This window comes from Athene cunicularia (assembly GCF_003259725.1).
Source record: "Athene cunicularia isolate RWA chromosome 15 unlocalized genomic scaffold, athCun1 chr15_part1, whole genome shotgun sequence".
Taxonomy (NCBI): Eukaryota; Metazoa; Chordata; class Aves; order Strigiformes; family Strigidae; genus Athene; species Athene cunicularia.
The window spans coordinates 13,881,519-13,886,074 of record NW_020799121.1 but is presented as its reverse complement, the minus strand read 5'-3'; positions in this window follow the sequence as shown (position 1 = coordinate 13,886,074).

The window sequence follows — 4,556 nt, the reverse complement described above, 5'->3', positions numbered from 1 at the left end:
TTTTTTTTTTCCACGGGTTTTTGGGGGCGAGGGAATCGGGGTTTTGCAGCAGGCTCATGCCCCTCCTCGCATCTCCCCCTCCCCACGCGCGCTGCGGAGGCCCTGCTGTCTCATACTGCCTCTGGAAGATTGATCCTGCTCGGAGAGCGTTGGCTAGACAAATAAATCCACACGTATTTCAGGGAGAGGAAGGGGGAAAAAAAAAAAAAACAAACCCAAACCCCCCAAACTTTCTAGTGTTGTGAGTTTTTCCACAGCTGTGGGGGTCATAACAAACAATCAAAGCAGGACAGTCACAGTTTTGAAGGTCATAGTCACTCGGAGCAGTTTCATTTCAAGTTTTATTCATCCTGCTCTTTAACTTGACTTTTATTCCTGCTCAGTTTTGTGCGCTGTCAATAAAACACAATTTATACCGGTCCCATTGTTGGACATCACTGGAAATAGGGTTTTATATTGTTAACCAGTCTGTGGAACTGGAAGCAGAAAAGCTTTGCTAGGGTTGAAAACGTCAAAATAAATAATAACAATAATACCTCAGCACTTCATCTCAGTGATTAAATAGGTTTTGCATATGGCTGTTTAGGTTGAACATGATGTTTACTGTGTTTTGCTAAACAGTTATCCCTGCCAACACACAGTGGCACTGTAGAGGTTAACATGAAGGGCAACAAAACCTAGAGCATTTTTTTTTAAAAAAAAAATCACTATGATGGTGAGCACTGTCTGTAGATCAGTGGGTGTGAGCTTCGGTTTCTCCCAACTTCTAAGATTAAAGCCGCTGGATTTCTCCTACCACTGTTGCCTTTCTAGTTTTGTTGGAGAAATCCCACTTCAGAACTCCTTAGGGAGTCCGAGTGGGGCTGCTAAACTGACATGTTCCCTCAGAGGTATTCACACTTTCTTTTTTGTTAATCAATTTTTCAAGTTACTTCTGAATGGAGGGTCTGTAGAATGACAGTCCGTGGGCTGATGGAGCCCTGTGGAACACCTTCAGAGAACAACTCCTATTGCTGTCCTAAAGCAAAGTCTTGTCTTTTGGGGAGTACAAATTCAAAGATGGTTCATGCTGCAAATCTGTTCATGTAAATGAAAAGCTGAGTGGCTTTTCTGTTTGAAAAATCATTGGTTTTTAACTGGCCTGCATCTTGCTTTCAATTTGAAGTATTATATTATTTGATAGAAAGTGAAACATCTCCACTTCATGTCAAGCTTTCTTCCTAGTGCTCATTTCCCTGCAGCACTAGTATTCTCTTTCTTATCTTCTTGAGATGCAAAAGAATTTACCTTTCATGGCTAAGTTGCTCTCAAAGGCTTAGGTTTGGGTAGAAAGCTCATTGATGGTTAACTGTCCTGGACCTAATTTTCTGCTCTGTGTTTATTTCTGTAAGATAATTGGGCTAAGCACCTGGTCCTGCTAGGACTGATAGTGAGTTGGAGGGTCAGCTTTGCTCCCTACGTTTGTTTCCATGGTTTCATAACGATGGGTAAATGTAATTTGTATTAGAAAAGGTAAAAATCTTGTGTGAACAAACAAGATGTTCCAGTATTTGTTTTCATTATATTATTAATTTGTTTTACATAAGGGGAAAAATCACAGGTGAAGGTATCTTTAAACAAAAAACAAACAAGAAGAATTGACATCTCTTTTATATAAAGAGGCACTAAGTGAAATGCTGTGTGTGTTTAATCACAACTGCATTTGCAATATGGCAGATGGGAAATGGGGCTGTAGGGGGGATGTCAATAGCAGGTTGAACTGTAATTGGAGAAAATGTAGACCTCATCCACAAACCTGCTCCTCTGTGCTAGTCAAAAAAACCCCCATTATCTAATATCTACTCACTGTTTTAGTTCAGTTTTGCCCTTGTAGGAGCACAGGAAGGTTGTTAGTTGTCCCGTGATTGAAAGTTGCATCTGTCCCAGTGTTCCTTCAAGCATGGCATCCTTTTTGGTTATCCATCTTTCCCTGTTGTTATTTTGTCTGAAGGCAAAACACCTCAAACTCAGGTTTTGGATGGTAACGTGTCTAGTTACAATTGTGGCAGAAGGTTTTTTTTTTCTTTTTCATTTGGTAACTTTCTTGCCTAAGTGGACTTGGGAGTCCTTTAAGAATGCTCTTACGTTACCGTCTTTTATAAATGGCTTTGTCCATGAAAAAGTTAAAACTGAGGTGATCCCATGTTGTGTCGCTTGCTTTTGAGACTTAACGCTTCTTGCCTGCTGTATTTTCCTTTTTCGTTGACATCCTTTCTCATTAGCCTAACTGAGGGCTTAGGGAAAGGGCAGAAGAGAGGTGTCCATCCTGTTCAGACAAGTGATGGACCCTGAGTGCTGAGGTGCCCTGGTGTAACGGAAGGGACTGTTCTGGAGGTCTGATCACACGTGCCAGGCAGAGTTTTTCTAGTTGGTTCTAACATCTTTGTGTGTGTCGGTTTTAGCAACTGTGCTAAACTGCTGAGCAAAATGAATGGATAACCTGCAGGGCACTCTCCTTATCACTGATAATGCCCTTTAGTAGGATACTATATCCCTGCTTTTGAGTAAGTTTTAATTTAACAACTGATTCGTGGCAGCGTACACGAAGAGAGTTCCTCAATGACTAAGTCCATCAGCAGGTTGCAGATGTGCTCTGGGTCAGACTTGAGTCAGGTTACTTGCATATTCAGACACTACAGGTGTTGTCATCTTGCAAGAAGACAGGAGTTGAGATGATTAATGTCAGTATTGGGGAAAAACTACAGAAAACAATGCTGCAGGATTTCTTCTATAATCTTAATTTGGCAGCTTCAATTCATTTGACTTCTATAGACAAATACTGCACTTAAATAAAACTTTGTACTTCTGATTTCTCCCTTATGAGAAAGCTTTACTATCTCTCTGCACTTGTAAGGAAAGTTCTTCAGAGTATCCTGTAAATTTGTTTTCAAAGCTCTAGTAATGTCAGCTGGTGCTCCAGAAACATCTACTCACTCTGTTAAATTCAACAGTCTTTGTAGTTGCACTTCTGCTCTAGACATGAGTTGCAGTTTGTTTCTTAGTCTCAAGGTGAAGATGCTCCTGGATGGAAAACCTGAGACCATTTCACATTCTGGAGAGACTTGGGTCCCTTGCATTAGTTTTCACTTAACTGGGAAAATATAAATGCGTGACCTTGTTTTTGCTTTTACAGATGCTCTACTTGGCATGTAAACATTAAGGTGGGAGGTGAGGGATACTGAGGAATAGGATAGTAAATGCTCATAAAAATAGAAGAAAATTTGAAAGATGCTGCAGATTTAAAATGTGCAGCATTTGGGATTAAGCCCTCATGGAGACTTTCACTCTTAGGGTGTGACTGCTGGCCTGCCCTGAGTTGGCCATGAGGTTTAATTGCTTGGTTGTTACTTTGGTGCAGCATTTTTCTGACTTTGTGACTTTGCTACCCCAAAGCAAAGGTTTTACAAGTTGGATTTGCCAGGCTGCCGTGCCTTCTCCCAGGCTTACCTTTAACCACGTATCTGCGGTACAAAATGTATTTTTTTAAAAAAATTTACCATACTTACTGTAATCAAGATGTAGTTTTGGGTAGCAGTTCCAAATTGCTACTGACCTTTCTAATTTCCCTCACTCCAGTTTCTTAGTGTTACTCTACCATTTTAAACTGTAAACTTCTGGCAAAGACCATCTACTTTCTGCTTTTGTAAAGGTCGTAGGTTTTTTTTCATGCGATGCATCAAAGATTTGTCAAAGGATAGTTTGAACTTGAGTCTTCACCTGTTGGAATATAAACCTCAAGTTGATGGCCTTGGTTTTAGCAGAAGATGCAGAATTTTGATTGAATTGTAGCATTGGCAGAATTGGTGAATATCTTGTCTTTTTTCTGATGGTTTGTGTTTAACAGTCCTAGCTGGAAAACAAGAGGTTGGGTCTATAAAGAGATCTGTTAGATCATAATAGCATATAGAATTTCTGCAGTTAGCTTAACTCTTGGTCCGATGTAGAAGTTAGGACCTCTTACCAGTGTGGATGCGCACAATCAGATTGTTTCTTAATGAAATGTGGGTGGGAACAATAATTTTGGAAGTGTGGTAAGAGATGGATAATCTAGAACACCTAGCTTGATGCTTAGAGGGAATATTCCAAACTCTCTGACCAATCTGGCAACCCAGTTATTTAAGTTCTGAGAATACTTGGAATTAAAATTGGACTGCTTTCTGTTTCAAAGACACCAAACTCTCACTTTTGGCCATTTCTGATGTCGGAAGGAATATCTTCTGAAATATCTGAGATCAACAGAGGGAACTGGTGACATTGTTCAGCCACCGTCTTCGAAAGAATGTGTTGTTGACACTTTTAATTGTAATAAAGGGGAAAATTGGAACTGGCCTGTACCTCTGTTTGGGTGTTTCGCATCTGGTGAAATGACTTTCGGAAAGAAGAGGATCATTCATCTGAGTATTAGGCAAAAATGATGTTCCAGGTTCACGACGGGCTCACTTCAGCACCCTGCTGTAGGTAGCCATTTGACAACTGGCAGACTTAGGAAATGGTGAGACTTGCTTGTCTCCAGAGCA